Genomic DNA, 17,423 nt, shown 5'->3' with positions numbered 1-17,423 from the left:
TGTGATTGTCACATGTGTGAAAGTACTCACCTATCATATTACACTTCTTCATGATCCTTCTCATACATGTGTGAGGACGTTCAATCTCCACCATCATGGTGGATGACTCTGCTAAGTTATCCAATCATAGAAAGCGGAAAAGGATGTCATGATGAAGGGGAACAGTTATAGGACACCACACTAGTACACCACCTCATATGGATGGCAAGGACCACATGAGACCAAGAGGGATGGTATATCTACTCTAGGGACTAGCGTAGAGGATCTCTAGGGCACCCTATTAAGTCACCTTATTCTAGCCTCCATAGAGTTAAATTACATCAAATTAGGTATATCATATGATTAAGTTAATTTTCCTCTATTCCATTTCTTGTTTTACTTGAAATTGTGATTTTAGGGCAAAAATTAGGGCATTTACAAAAAAGGACATTACAATTGGTATCAGAGCATAATCCTGCCAGCCAGAAAGGTAAGGACAAATTGATTATGCATTCTAATCAATAAGAAGGAATATATTAACTCGATCCAAAAATATGGCAACGACTAAATGACAATGACAAAACATTATGAGAGATTGTTGAACATATGTGTATTTGCGTGTATACACCGTGTCTGCATATATTCATAACTATGCTCCATGTTTTTATGTGTATTCTCCGTGTTTGGCATGTCTACTCCATGAATGTCTATGATTATTGTAAACAAGTTTCTATCATCATGAGATTCCTAATTTTGGTTAATCTAGAATATGAGAATAGCAAGCGAATCAAGGGGATATGAACTTGTTTAGAAAAGAACATTGCATTTAAGGTCATAGATGTGTGTCATGCTTCCAACCCTCATCTTTTAAGTTCTTGTTGTAATGATATCTATGATATTATGCAAACAATGGGAAAACAAACCTTCAAGGGTTAGTTAGGGATCCTTGCGTTGAAAAAGATTTGGATAAAAATATCATTGCTTAAGGACAAGCAATTTCAGGAAGGAAGGACAGTCATGGCCACACCCTGATACCTTCTTGAAATCTGTTTAAGAAAATTGTCTTATTTAGAAGACATCACAAATTTCTCATATATGGCCGACTCCCTTATGTAAACACTTAGGTTAGATAAAATAAGTAAAAATAATGCTGGCTGACCTTTATGAACAAGGAACAAAATGGTAAAAATGATGAAGGGCCAACCTAGTCTTGATTGCCCTAGATGAATACCAAGGAGGCAAAGTAGTTGAGAGCAAGAAAAAATAATTTAAATTAAGGGCTGACCTCCTAAGTATTAGCATCATTATTTGGACGGTTTAATTTGCAAATAAATAATTTAAATAAGGGGTCGACCCCTTTGCATTTGAGTGCCCAAATTTGATATGAAAAGGTGCATATAAATTAAGTGTTGTCATTCTTTACAAATGGACATATCCTTTCAATCAAATCACCAATCATAGGAAGTGGAAAAGGATGTCATGATGTAGGGGAACGGTAATAAGACTCCTTACTAGGTACACCACCTCATATGGATGACAAGGACCACATGAGACCAAGAGGGATGGTATATCCACTCTTGGGCCTAGAGTAAAGGATCTCTAGGGAACCCTATCAAGTCACCTTATTCTAGCTTCCCTACGATTGAATTCCATCAAATTAGGTATATCATATGATAAGGTTAATGTTACTTTATTCATTTCTTGTTGTACTTGAAATTGTGATTTTAGGGCAAAAATTAGGGAATTTTCAAAAAGGGGACGTTACATTATATGTGTTGTTACATATCTAACCACTTAATCAATCTGAGTATATAACTTTTTTACAGCTATAAATTGTCAATTTCGTCAAACAAAATGAGTGATTGGGCAACAATTGTTCCTCCATGGCATTCAAGCCTAATAATTTAACTTCTTTTTAGCATTTGTAATAAATTACTTATATGTTTGCTTGTTTCTTCACTCATTATTTAACTTTCAATGTGATATACTCATATGCACTTGCTATGGGAACCAAGCGATGATTAAATTTGAGGTAAATATTGGATTTCAAATGTGAAGCTAAATTATCAAATTGTCATGCAATATGTAGATGGGTTACTCATCAAAGTACAAATATTTGCACTGTAGCTCATGAAATGTGTGATTTCTTCAACAAAGTTGTGATTCTTTATCCAACATCTATTGGTACAAACTTTAAAGTGTAAAGCATAAAGAAAAACTTTCCCCATGAATTTTTCCTATAAAAAGTTTTGAAAAATGCCTTCCACACAACAAACAAAATTCTTGACTATATATAGGCATATCAGCATAGTTCGCAAACTTGGACTTGGAGAGTACTCGGCAAGCCCAAAATTTTCAATTCAGAAAATGCTCGACAAAAACTCAGCAACTTAGAAAGTACTAAAAATTAAAATCTCTTAAAGAAACATATTTTTTTGGTGAGATTCAATTACAAAATGTGTGAAATTAAAAATTGACATCGTGAAAGAGAAAATGCATGGTTTTATGGCAAAAACATGTGAAAAATGCATTCCAACCAGCATTTTACCGCCGTCGACATTTTTACCCATGTTTTTTTTGTGGCTATAAAAACGTGAGAGTTAAACTTGTGAAAACTCGCCCAGCAAAAAAACAGAGAGTACTCGGCAACTCGCAGAATTTGCAAACCATTGCAGAATCACTTTCAGCTATATGGTACTCCATTTTCCTCATATCCTTTAAGGCCATTCTTTAAAAACTTTTTTATTCAGTCTAAGAACATAGGATGTCAAGGAGATTCCTTATTCATATGTACCTAGTTATAAAACTTTTCTAGAAAGCTTTTGTGATAGAGGTGCCTTGACTAAAGCCTTCAAAACTAGGAAAAATGTCTTCACTACATACAGATGCATGTACATTCATAACAAAATCTCATTTTATACCACACTCTTTTTACATCTTTTGATGTAATTTCCTAAAGATTTTATCTTGTAGTGTTTATTTGGTTTGAAGTTTGGAAATCAATTTAATATCTAATATTATTCAAGAATTCAAAGTAGTTTGATCTAATGCAGTTCCTCTGGCGTTACCAATTTATAGCCTACCACTTTTGTTGATGCTCAGAGGCATTCAAATAGGCAGGCAAAATTTAGGAATCTGAACCTTACAGCAAATGCACACTAGACACGGACAAGCAAGATGAGAAACAAGCAAATGCAAGGAAAGCAGTAAGATCACCTAGCACTGGTGATAGATGTGTTGTGCGGCTTTTGTGAATCCATGCAAATGTACCACCAAATGTCCTTGTGCTCCTTGCAACCTCGTGATGAGGAAGAAAGCAATAGAAGTATGTGAGAAGAATGGATGAGAAGCCTTTAGTGACTGATTAGCAGTTTTAAAAGATCAACCAGGTTCTCTATGAGCGTCCAAGCAATTTATTTATGGAGGCTTCTTACATGTGGGAAGGACAGAGGATAATAATATTAAATAATTAGACTAGACTACAGTAAGTATGCCAAGCAGTGGAAGATTTGGCACAAGGTGATGCAGTAGAAAAGTAAAGTTCCATGGTAAACAACATAAGTGCTTTAATAATCAGTAAGCTATATTGATTGTTCATTCCAAGATTGGATTTATGGTGACTATGATCTTCAGCAATAAATTTAACTTTAGTAAAAAATCTTGAAAAATGCGAAGAATAGTGCTAGGATGCCAGGAAGTGTATTGTTGCAAGGGAAAACCATTACCAAAGAGTTGTAAGAAGGAAAGAAAAAACCAATGCACTAAAAGAACACATAAACAATTTCTGCATGCACTACCAATTTAAGGCATTATATTTCTCTGGGTTTTTTAATTCTATTATATTTGATTAATGGGTTAGTTTTGTATTCTTCCTTAGTGGATGTCATCAGTGTGATCTTGGTGTTGGTTTAGTATTCCTTGTTACTGATATGCAATGGTAATAGCAGAGTATAGTACAATGGAAACAACACGAAGGTGCCTTGGATACGAATATTGTCAATGTGAATGTTCTAAAATATTACAACTACAAGCTTGTTCCAAACAATGTGGTATATTCTGTTCCCATAAGCTATCTTTGGCCTCATGGATGTTAAAAATCTTCTATTCCCATGTTTGAAGATTTTATTTTCCTACCACAAGTCTCTATCTTTACTTCTCTCCCCTTCTTCCATTGCTTCTCTCTTTAATATTTACTATTTTAAATATTCTTGCACATTAATATAATTATTTTCTTTCAATACTTCCATCTTTACTATTATATTCAATCTAACTGGAAATGGCCGTGTTAAAAATTGACAGAATTTATTAGTCAGATGAAAATGGCTGTCATGCAAGTAACGTTTGGGCTATTATATTAAGTAATAACCCAGAAATGGTTGTCAACGCATAGTGATTACGTATGGCATTATCTCAAATCCTAAATCATTTCTCAAAACAACTAATGCTTTGAATTCTAACAGATTAAGAAAGGGAAAATCATGAGCTAAAGAAACCAAAGGAACAAATTTTCATTGAAAAATTAAAAAAATGAAAAACTGAAGTAAATTGGTTTGCTTTTTTTTATGTCCATTATTTCTTTGGCAAATTCAAAATTATAGGAAATTAAAATTGACCAATTTTGAGTGCCATCATATTTCAGCTCAGGCCACTTTCTGCCAAGCAGGAACAGATAGATTAACAAGTTATACAAAAAGCTTAATTTTTAGCCAAGTCTGTAAACAAAACCTTACATTGGCATGTTTATCCAGAGCCTACCTATCATTAACCGCAAACATCCGTCTGTGCAAAACGCCCTAAGTCAACCTTTGAAACGTCTATTCAACAACAGATTCCTATGACTAAAATTTCCAATGCTTGTGCGTATATTATGCAGGTTCCTACACATTTTGGTAATCTTTTTCTCCATTTTTAGAAAAATATTTCTGACATTCACAGATATAGCTGTTCAAAAATTAATGAAAAGTAGAAAACAAATTTAGTTGCAGTGCGGCAATGGTAAAAGATTATACCAAACTGCCAGAGATATCGCCAGCTGGGATGCAGAAAACTGAATGTAATGAATTGAATTTCACACCCACTTTCAAACAGTTTTCACAATTGCAGAAATTGTCTCCTCAATTGTGCTTCATTACAATTAATTACATTGAGTTTTTACAGGGAAATTGCGTATTTTGTGGGTCATGCCAAATGCGTGAACTCTATGTAGGGTTTGAGATAAAAGGGTCAAATTTTACAAAGTCGGGTTCCGATAGCTGCCGCTTCGATTCCTTTTACTTGTATGTTTCTTGTATTTTATACGTAAGTGAGAAAATAAGCCAAGTATACTTCTCAGATCTTATTATTGATGGCAATTTCAGTATATAGTATGCTTTATTGCAATTGCACCTTCAGCAAAGGATATTCCCATTCATGACGATATGCAGAAATTTTAATTTAAAAAAAAAAATTAAAATAAAATCTAAGATGTGAGTGTGGTGTAGAGGTAAGTTTTCAAAGTTTGGGTATTCTAATTAAAAATATATTTTGGGTTTATTATAATTAGATTGTTTCTAATATATAGTATGTAAGAGGGTCTAATTTATATAGGAATTGGAAAATAATTGTAATTGTTATGGTATTTGATAATCATATTTTTGTAGATTTAGTTCATTCTATAAATATTATGTTTTTAATCTAAGTTAGATACTTGAGCATATAAAAGTTGATGATACAACTACAAGAGCAAGTCACCTATTACACAAAAGAGATCAAGCAAAGATTATATGTTCAATATCAATTGAAGAATTATGTATTATTGCACAATTAATTGATTGGAGATACAATTACAATGAATGTATGAATCCTTATAAAAGGATAAATGAAACGCTAAGTGCAAAACCCTAATGCTAATATTAGGAGAACAAAAGCAATGCAAAGTAGGAGCTAAATTAAGCTTAACCATAGCTAGAAAAGCAAATTCTAGATAACAAAAAAAGCACCTAAGTTTAGCTTAAGCGAAAAAGTAATAAAGGACCTAATTAATAAATAGTTAGATAAATGTCTTAATTACTCCAAAAGAGTATGGATCTAATTTGAATTAGGTATATGATTATAAATATAACTGCCAAAGTTTTAGATTAAAAATTTCAATTTCAATTTTTATTACCATTTTCAGCAATCAATTTTGAGTCGACTAAAATGATTTGTGTCAAATCGCTCTCTAGAGTGATGTATTTAAAAACTAACCCTAATGGAATGAAACATCTAGGATTGATCTAAGATATAAGGAGTACACTTATGAATTTTATTGCACATTTCTTATGAATTTTATTGCACAGAGATGAAATGGGTTACATAAGTATAGCATCATTATCATAGGAGCATGTTACACTCTGTCTATTGTCTTCAATCTTTCACTCAAAGTTGTAAAGTCAATCCTTCCAAGGTTTTAGCCTAGGACAACATGAACCATGTGATCTAAGAGATTCCCTTAAGGTGTTTATAAACATCGCAATATTATTGCACACTTACTCATCAAAAACACCATGATAAAAAAATTTTAATAATCTATTAATTACAAGTTCATTCCAATAAGTTACAAGTTCACTTATAAGTATAAGATTGGATTTGCACCCACAAAGATCACCTTCATAGTTGTTGAGTTAATCTCTAACAATAAATATTCAATTTTTCAAGTTATCAACAAAAGATAAAAATTTAGAGTACTAATGAATGAATTCTTAACACCTAGACATAAATTTTCACATCAAAAATAAAATACATGTGCATTTAATTTATTTAATTTCAAAATTTATTTTAACAATTTTCTTACATTAAAATACTTTATTATTTAATTTGTTTATTTGATTTCAATACTAATTTATGTAATTAACATTTATTATTGTATTGTAATATTTTCTTACACACTTTTATTGTTCATTTTTCTAACACCGGTAGGTTTATCTTTTGATTCTTTTTCACCTACTATTCATATGGCTTATGCAACTACCAAACCTACATTTCATGAAATGGCATCCTCTCCTTCTAGAGAGATGCCTACTTTTCATGCTAAGAAAACTACACAAAGTTATCATATAGTTGGACATACACATCAAAAAGCTAGCTAGAGGTCAAAATGCTTAATTGTGATAATAAACTTTACCACCTAATACACTTGGTCTTCCTTCTATAACCAAATTTGCATCCAAGTAACCAAGGAATTTGATCTCATTCAATAACTTCAACCTATACAAGATAAGATATATCTTTGAACTTTTATTGTGTATATCGCATTTCTATAAGGATGTCAATGAAAAAGCCTTGTTGAATAAATTATAATCAATTCTAATAACACTCCATAAAATTTATTGATCCTTTTTTATTTCACTCGATGATATAGAGCTCCCACACAAGTCTATTTTTAATGAAGATTTTCCTTTACAACTTGTGATGAGATATGATAAATTGAACATAGAATCTCATTAGTTGATAATGACTCTATCTTGAACATATACATTAAGGATTTCTTTAAATAATTTGAAGCTACAAACACAAAAATTATAGCTATTCAACCTCAACCTTACTATTAGAGGATCTAATAATATGGGTAAAAATTGATTAGGCATAATTATTCTTTCTATTATAGTTGGTCCTCTCACATTAGATACATTGTGTCATGTAATGCCTAAAAATTCTTATGATATCTATATTGGGCATCTATAGTTGCATGCTATGAGGTTTGTACCACCTACCTTGCATTGCTATGTTAATTTTTGCAATAATGGTAAGAAAAGTCAAATATACTTTGATGTTAAATGGTGGAAATTTTCAAGTATATTGTTACACAAAACCATCCACTAGACAAAAATTCCATGAAACACAATATTATAAGTGATGGTAATGTTTTATCATATGATGGTTGGGGCCCTCTAAATTGTATACCTCATGGTTTAGGAGAGTAACAAGTTATAATAAAGACTTATAATGTTTCATCACTTTATATGAATCCTATTAGAAAAGGTGTCTCAACCTTCCTCCTTATATTAAAATTATAAGATATGCAATTTTGGGGGTCATAAAATATAAAAACTTAATTTCTAGGTAAAAAATTGATTTTTTGCCAAAATAAATATCCTAGGTTATTTTTTGGCACTTTAAAGGGTACCTATTGTGTAGGTCTCTTCAAGCTCTTCAATTTTATAAAGGACTCAATAGGCCTCTCAAATAAAAAGTAATGGCCTATAGAAGTTGGGTCTTTTGCATTGGGAATGTTAAAAAACATATGTGACACATAAAAGAGGTATAAGGGGTAATTACACTAGCTTACCAACTTATGATGCATATTATGACACATCATAAGACGCCTTTGGTTGCAGATAATGGAAGAAAAATGGAATGCTCAATTTGTTGAGTGGATTATAACAAGGTTATGACAACCGGAAGGAATATGTTGTTTTTATCTTATGGACTCCTCTTGAGATTAAGGTGTTTGATTTCTAAGCTAAGTAATTGGGTGTCACTTTTTGGGCGGTTTTAACTCATGGTTTACTAATTAAAATTTGATGGTTTTGTGTATTGTATCTCCTATATATGAGGTGCATGAGATGGTGTATGTGCCAAGAATTTTGTAGATATTGTTAATTTTTCTAAATTCTTCTAGATTTGTAGTTGGTATATTATAAAGTTTTGCATAGTTTACTATATATGTGTATGTATGTATGTATGTATGTATGTATGTATGTATGTATGTGTACATATATATACATATACATATACATATACGTATATGATTTGGGTTTATTATAATTAGGTTGTCTCTAATGCATTGATAGTATCTAAGATTATCAAATTTATATAAGAATTGACAAATATTTGTTACTGATATGGTATCTCATAATCACATTTTCATAGATTTAGTTCATTCTATAAATATTATATATTCCCTATCTAAGTTAGATACTTGAGTATGGACCTAATATGGACTAGGTTTATGATTACAAATCTAACCACTGAAGTTTTAGATTAAAATTTTTAATGTAAACTTTTCTTACACCTTTCAATAATCATTTTGAGACAACTAAAATGAATTGCATAAAATTACTCACTAGAGTAATATATTTAAAAACTAACTCTAATGAAATGAAGATCTAAGATGTAAGGAGTACAGTTATGAATTTAATTACACAAGGATAAAATGGGTTGCATGAGTATAGCATTATTATTATAGGAGCATGTTATACTCATGTCTATTGTCTTCGATCTTTCACTCAAAGTTGTAAAGTCGGTCCTTCCAAAGTTTTGGCCTTGGAGAACATGAACCATGTGATATAAGAGAATCCCTTAAGGTGTTTATAAACACCACAATATTGTTGCACACATATTCATAAAAAAAGAAACATGACAAAAGAACTTTAACAATCTATGAATTGCAAGTTAATTCCAACAAGTTACAAGTTCACCTATGAGCATAAGATTGGATTTTCACTCATGAAGATCACCTCCATAGTTGTTGAGGTTATCTTTAACAATACACAGTCAAATTTTCAAGTTAGAAACAAAATATTAAAATATAGAGTGCTAATGAATGAATTATTGACACCTAAACATAGGTTTTCACATTAAAAAAAGTATATGTGTATTTAATTTATTTAATTTCAATAACTATTTACAAAAAAAATTACAATAAAATACTTAAGTACTTAATTTTTTCATTTCAATGGTAGTTTTTTATACTTAATAGTTATTTTTGCATAGTATTATTTATTGTTCATTTTTCTAACATAGGTAGGTTTATCTTTTGATGCTTTTTCACCTACTATTCGTATGGCTTGTGCAACTATCAAAATTGCATTTCATGGAAAGCCATCCTCTCCTTTTAGAGATATACCTACTTTTCATGCTAAGAGTATTGCACAAAGCTATCATATAATTGGGCATACACATCAAATAGCTAGCTAGAGGCCAAAATATTCAAATGTAATAATAAAATTTTCCACCTAACACACTTGATCTTCCTTTTATAACTCAATAACTTAAGATATACAAGCCAAGATATCTCCTTGGGCTTTATTGTGTACATCACCTTTCTATAAGGATGTCATTGAAAAATCCTTATAGAATATTACAATCAATTCCAATACCACTCCGTAATTGGCAACTTTTTTTATACAATGTATTGCTCATAAATAAACTTGTGTTATTTCGTTTGCTGATATAGAGCTCACACATAAGTCTATTTTTAATGAATATTTTCCTTTATAAATTATGTTGAGGCATGATAAATTGAACATAAAATGCTCTTTAGTTGATAATGGATCTAGCTTGAACACATACATTAAGGATTTCTCAAAAAATAATTGGAAGGTACATAAACCTAAATTATAGCTATTCATCTTCAACCTTACTATTAGAGGATCTAATAATATGGGTAGAAATTGATTAGACATAACCTATTCTTTCTATCATCGTTGGTCCTCTCACATTAAATATATTGTTTCATTTAATACCTCAAAATTCTTATTATATCCATATAGGGCATCCATGGTTGCATTCTACAAGGTTTGGACCATCTACCTTGCATTGATATGTTAAGTTTTGTAAAAATGGTAATAAATGTCACATATATGTTGATGTCAAATGGTGGAAAATTTCAAGGATATTAATACACAAAACTACCCACTTGACAAAAATTCCATGAAATGTGATATTATAAGTGATGGTATGTTTTACCATATGATGGTTGGGGCCCCCTAAATTTTATACCTCATGGTTTGGTGGAGTAGAAACTTAATAAAAATACTTGTAATGTCTCATCACTTTGCATGAAATCTATTAGAAAAGGTGACTCAACCTTGATCCTAACATTGAAATTATAAAATATGTAATTTTTTGGTTATAAAATAGAAAAACTCAATTTCTAGGTTAAAGAATTGATTCTTGGCTAAAATAAAATCAAAGGTTATTTTGTACCACTTTAAAGGGTACTTATTGTGTAGGTCTCTTTGAGCTATACAACTTTAAAAAAAGAGCCCAATTGACCTATCAAATCAAAAGTATTGACCTATAGAAGTTGGGTCTTCTACATTAGAAATGTAAAACACACGTTTGACACATAAAAGAGCTATAAGGGGGAGTTACACTTGTTGACCAACTTATGATGCATCTTATGACACATCATAAGACATCTTTGGCTGGAGATAATGGAAACAAAATGGAATGGTCAATATGGTGAGTGGATTATAACAAGGTTATGACAAGTGGAAGGAATATGTTGTTTTTAGCTCGATGACTCCTCTTGAGATTTAGATATTTTATTTCTAAGTATTTGGGTACCACTTTTTGGGTGGTTTCAACTCGTAGTTTCCTAATTATAATTTTTGTGAGAAGAGTTTTATAGATATTTTTTAATTTGTCTAAATTCTTTTAAATTTTTAGTTTAGTAAAAATATTTGTAGACACCTAAAATTGTCCTAGCCTAATTAAATAAATCTTTATTTGTCTAATTAATTCATCAAGCATTTCTTAAGATTTTTCTAATTTAAATAATTAGTTTTATTTATTGAAATCTGTTTTTCTCAAATTAAATAAATATTTTATTTATTTAATGTATCCAGCCCCACTCTTCTAACCACCTTCCCAATATTTTATTATTTCCTATACCTACTATCTAATCTTAGTTGAACTTTTATCCTTCCACCTCTTAATCTTAGCCCTCCATTTTTAGGATGTTATTTATAAAAGAGGCTTCCTCCTATCCTCTTTCCAATCAATCAAGTTCAAGCATACTTATACTCTATTGAATTGCATACTCCAACCACATCTATTTACCATTGAACTAATGTGCAAGCAACAAATCTGAGAACAACCATACTAAACAAAATCAATGGAGATAGGAAGATAATGAAGGTCAAGCCCATGGAATATATGAATGGTATAATCTGATTTAGTTCATAATTATACATGTTCTTTGGTTCTTCATTGATGTTATGTTGGGTTTCTTTGTAAGTCTAGGGTTTTATGGAATGTTTTTTGGGACTCTAGTCCCTCGTTTCTAACATTTTATTTGAGTTTTATCATTTTGAGGTTTGCAAGGCCAAAATTTTGTGATAATTTTATTACAATTTTGCATTTATAACTGTGTTCATCGCATCTCTATTGCTTCTGTAAGAATTGGTTTTATGTCATGTTTCTGGTCCTTCCTAGTGCGTTTGTGTCGATTTACAACACATGTTTATGGTAGTTTTGGTTGCGTATAGAGTTTCTACATTTATGTTTTAGTCTATTCCTACATATTTCTAACACATTTTTGTTCTATTCTGGTGCATTTATGTTATTTTTCGGTGCATTTTTGTTCAATTTTGGCATGTTTTTTGTTCATTAGGGTTTTTCAAGTTGTCTATGGGTTTTATTTTTTGATGTGTTTTTTGTGAATATTGGGTAGGTATAGGTTCAATTATGATGTGTTTAGGGTTTTTGTTCTGACTCATATGTGCTAACTTTTGATGTTTTTTTGTTATGTTATGTTGCATTTATGTTTTTTGTATGTATCTTGAACCTTGGAAGTTATTTATCCATTTGTAGAAGGCCCCCTTTGATTATATGTGGTCCTAATCTTTGTGTTTGCAAGTTGGGGTTGATTTTTGAAACTACTAATCAGTGCTTGTGCAGGGGTATCATAGGAGCGTGTTTGTGATTTCCTAGATTAGATAACATTTGGATTTGGTGCACTAAAAAGAACTTTGTTTGAAGTGTCTAATGCACTCGCAAACTCTTTGTTGTAGAACCCTTAAGGTGTTTATGAAAGTATCCTCTCCCCTCGCCTTTGTAGATCTTGGGGGCAAGAGAAATCATTAAACATCTTATTTTTTCTTTTGTAGAAGCGCCTACCTTGGAAGCAAGGGGATGACCCTAAGTAGAACTTTCCTTCGGGCCACTATATAAATTGATTGAGATGAAAGTCAAGATCTAACCAACATTAGCCTTTTTTGTACAGTGTCAATCTAAAAAGAGGCCCCATACCCATATTTATGTGAGGTATTCTACACTCCAAGTAAGGTTGACTTAAGTCATAAGTGGCTTGTTGGATGCTCGCAAGGCATTGGTCCCCTGAATTGTGACTAAACACCTTGTTAGTGGCCCACTTTTATTTTCATCGAATATTGTGATAGTTTCAATGGAATGGCATAGTTGGTTTTACCCCAAGGTACTCACCATATGGCTCCCTTGAGATGAGACAAAAAACCCCGACTTAGCATAAGCTACACATAGATTTTTGGGGAGAGGGTGATTGGGTCATCCTTCAAGTCCTAGAGGCCCCTACCTATCCTCTCTCATAAAGACAAGAGTGTATACCCCCATTTTAGTTGTTCCTACATTCGCATTGACGAAGATTCCAAGTTGTGGGTTGAAGTTATTGTTGTGATAATATACAAATATGTGTTTGAGTAATGTGTTGTCAATGTTGTCAACATATTCTTTTATGTGTTATAGTGTTGTAGTCAGATTAAGTAAGTTGGTTTGTGTAAAGCGGAAAATCGCGATCGAACCCTAGTTGCTCTCCCCTCTTCTAACTCCGAGGAGAGAGAAGGGAGGTTCGCTAGGATTCGATGGGTTTTCACTTAGGGGGAAGACTTTACATTCAAAAGAGGGGTTGAAACTCATAAGATTCAATCCCACACAATGTAAGATTGGATGCTAAATGAATTTCAAGGGTTTGGAAAGCAAAGCTACCCTCTTTTGTAAAGAATGTTGATTAAGCTAAGGATGCATAGAAAGTCATAAAGATTCGCTTATAAACTGAGTTTAGGTTATAGGATGAAGCTGCGGACCTGGAATTAGTAGTAGAATGTCGATACGGCGCTGTCCTGCAAATTTGAGAAAAAGTTGTTGGGACGATGGCGCCCGGCGCCACGGTCCTCCGAAAAATCCGCGAAATGAAGTGGGATCGGTTCGTCTCTGCACAAGGATTCCAGATCTTCAATTTCAGCCGCATACCTACAACCTACACACAGAAAAGCGAAGACGATTGGGGGGGTAGGGATTAGGGGTTTGCCTTTAGGTCAAACCCCGGTTTTGGAATTAACCAAGAAATGAGCAAGTGCTGTAAATGTAAATGACTGTAATGTAAAACAAGTACTAATACCTTATTCTAAGGATGTTTGTATCCTTATGTGAAAAGGTTTAGATGTTGTATGTAGTATGTGGCATGTAATAAGTGATCTCCTCTTCAATGGTTGAATCCTTGACTTGAATGCAACACTTAGCCTTGAATGGAGACTTGGAATGATCAATTGCTTGAATGCTTGAATGCTTGAGTATAGTTTCCACGCTTTTCACATATGTCCTTCTCATGCCAAATGAGAGAGAAAAATGTAGTTTATATACTTGTCAATTAGGGCTGATAGACTGATTTTCCCGACCTTAGGCCGACCAGGGAAGTATATTTCCAAATTGCAATAAAAAAGACCCGATATCACTTAGGAAACCGGGCCCAAAATAGGACCCAGGGACCAGGGCGCTGGGCGCCATGGTCCTGGAGGACCAGGGCGCTGGGCGCCCTAGTCCTGAGGCACCAGGGCGCTGGGCGCTCTGGTCCCACCTCTGGGACAGCGGGGTGCAAGGAGGTTCAGGCCAATGGTGCTTGAAAAATGCAGTTTTCAGTGTCGTGAGCAAGTTTTGGGGTCTCCATTCAGGTTGCGTGTTGCGTCGCCATCGTGAAGACCGAAATGCAGTCGAAATTGCAAGTGTCGCAATTTTAGGACGCTACATTTAGCCCCCACTTTAGCGGGAGTATGTATGCTCATACTTCCGGTAAAGTACAAGGAAACAACGTTGAAAGACTTTCACCACGTCAAGGAGGCAAGATACACCAAGCCCCCAATGGACTAAGGATCTTACGACTTCGATTGACAAAGTAAAAGGGAAGATCACGAGGGAGAACCATGACTGTCAGTAGTAAGGTTCCCTCACTATGAGTCATGCAAAAGAAATACCAAAAATCTTCAAGACAAAGCTAAGTTTGCCAAGAAATTTTCAAGTATCTTTGAAAGGATAGACAGGGTGTATGCCCCCCTACGTTAAAGCGATCGCACACGCCTCAACGGGGGTGATTGTTTTAACGTAGTGATACACATAAGAAATGAGAAAGGAAAAGGAGCACGTTATCGCAAAGATTTAGCCCCCAAGTGTGAGATAAACCCAAGGATAATAAACACAAACATAAAGCACGAGGTGACTTCGCTTTCCTTGGGGTCAGTATGTTGTATGATAAGTCATGTATATATCATATGTATGTATGCATAATTGTTCTTCATTCCCCAAGCAGGGAAGGTCACCTAGAAGAAGGGAACACATGTGTCTTTTGAGTCAACATGAGAGAGACCAAAGAGATCTCAATGCTTTGCATCGTCCTCAAGTAGACAACACTAAGGACAACAAATAGAAGAATGAGAATAACATATAGAAGAAGTAACAAAAGGGAGGGGGAGAGAATCTGCTATGCTAATGTAACTAGTCTAGCACGTCATCTACCCCCCGATCTTGCTGATCAATGTTTCGGGAAGGCAGGGAACATGCTAGAGGAGGAACATCCAACATAGCAGATGGAGCTATCACAAGATCCAAACAAGGGCTATGTTCATGTTCCAAGCCACATTGTTCTTGTCTAGGAGCTAGGATAAGTGCTTTAGAAAATTCATTAGATAAATGGTTATCAACATCAACAAGTTCATATTCGCTATCAGAAGCAAGAGGAGTAACATTTTCATCATGCATAACATTTTCATCTATATCATCATCAAGATTTATAAAAATAGGATCTTTAACTCGCACAGGATCAAGACCATCATGCATCTTATGTTTAGGAGATTTAGGCTCAATATCCGGCTGAGGAGAAAATGGAATAATGCTTGTTGAAGGTGTTTTTGGAGATTGTGAAGTTTGAGAAGCAGCTGCTTGAGCCCTAAGACGACGCTTTCGTCGGCGTTCCCGTGCAGAACGATTACGTCTAGTCTTAGTAGGAAGTGTAGAAGATAGAGGAGGAGGAATGTTCTCATCCTTATCACTTGGATGTTTAGGTTGTGGTCTCTTAGGCTGGATAATAGGAGAAGAAGAAGGTCTCTTCTCTCTATAAAAGGACGGAGGAGGAACTGCTCCATATAAAGGAGGAATTCTTGGTTTAGGAAGAAGACCAAGTCCATCATGACGAGGAGGTATAGGTCTACTTTTAGAAGATTTATTAGGCATAGACATAGTCACATCCATGGGGATGGGTTGGGAATCTTCTTGAGGAAAGACATTAGTTTTGTCTTTCAAAGGAAGAATTTCCTTCTCAAGAATGATAGGAATGTCAAGTTTAGGTGTTCTAGGCTCACTTAGAGATAAGATCATATCTGTTTTCCACTTTTGATAAGATTTAAAAAGATGATCACTTCGCGGAGGAAGAGATTGGAATTGTTTAGGCCAAAAGTAATCTATAGGAACACTAGAAGTTCTTTCAGCTGGTTTAAAGAGACTATGATTGACAATAACAACTTCACCATTATGGGGAAATTTCAAACACTTATGAATAGGAGAAGCAATAGCTTTCATGGAAGATAGCCAAGGATAGCCAAGCTTCACACGAAATTGTTCGGAAGATGGAATAATAGCAAAGTTCACATCAAGAGATTTATTATGGACCTCAATAGGCAATGTAATAGAACCAATTGCAGGAGAAGAAAATGCATCAAATAGTTTCACAATCGCATCTGTTTTGTCATAGATCACTTGATTCAATTGCAAAGTAAAAAGAAATTCTTCAGTAATAACATTAACCATGCACGAAGGATCAATAAGCACTCCACGGCAAGGTGTATTTTTGACTTTTGCAACTATGTATAAAGGACCATCAGGTGCCCTAATGGTTTCACTGGAATCAAATGTGATGGAAGGTTCTTTAGGGATTTCTTGTTGCTCTACAAAGTTAATCACATTCGGAGTCATAGACACAAGACCATCAGATGAGAAAGAGGAATCATTAGCCTCAATCGCATTAGAGGTATGAGAGGTATGAGAAGGTAATGGATCAGTAAAAATATGAAGATTTTGGTTAGGAGGAGCTACAGATGTGTTGCCGTTATCATTCACTCCAGAAACAGAAATAGTATTATTATCAATCAAATCTTGAATTTTACCCTTTAAAGAAAAACATTTTTCAGTATCATGCCCAGGCTGACGATGAAAGTGACAAAAAGATTTGTGATCAAAATAAGGTGAAGTAATCTTTGCAGGATCAATTTGTCGTATAGGAGGAAGAGTAAGCACATTTTGTTCCAATAACTTATTCATAATATTATGCAATGATTCATTCAAAGGAGTATACTTTCTTTCTTTCCTGAAAAATTTAGAAATAGGAGGCACACCTGATGCTGCATTCACATTGTTGTTGATGATGTTTTCATTGAATTTGATGGAATCTCTATTCGGTT

The 17,423-nt window shown here is 33.6% G+C and overlaps 1 protein-coding gene across 10 annotated transcripts in view; it reads right to left on the bottom strand.

Annotated features, from left to right (window-relative positions):
- LOC131030400 (histone acetyltransferase HAC12) overlaps positions 1-5,286 on the bottom strand; it is a 175,323-nt gene extending 170,037 nt beyond the window's left edge. For 3 of the 10 annotated variants that reach the window (XM_057961213.2, XM_057961212.2, XM_057961216.2), the window contains exon 1: positions 4,989-5,282. The gene's annotated coding sequence lies outside the window, so the exon portion shown is untranslated. Of the gene's footprint in view, positions 1-3,195; positions 3,278-4,734; positions 4,934-4,988 lie in introns of those variants that run through there. The other 7 variants (XM_057961221.2, XM_057961222.2, XM_057961217.2 and 4 more) reach the window with 5 other exon arrangements.
- Between the last annotated feature and the right edge of the window lie 12,137 nt (positions 5,287-17,423).

Source organism: Cryptomeria japonica, chromosome 7 (assembly GCF_030272615.1).
Source record: "Cryptomeria japonica chromosome 7, Sugi_1.0, whole genome shotgun sequence".
Taxonomy (NCBI): Eukaryota; Viridiplantae; Streptophyta; class Pinopsida; order Cupressales; family Cupressaceae; genus Cryptomeria; species Cryptomeria japonica.
Note: the sequence above shows the minus strand (reverse complement) of the source record. Positions and strands in the feature narration are given on the sequence as shown.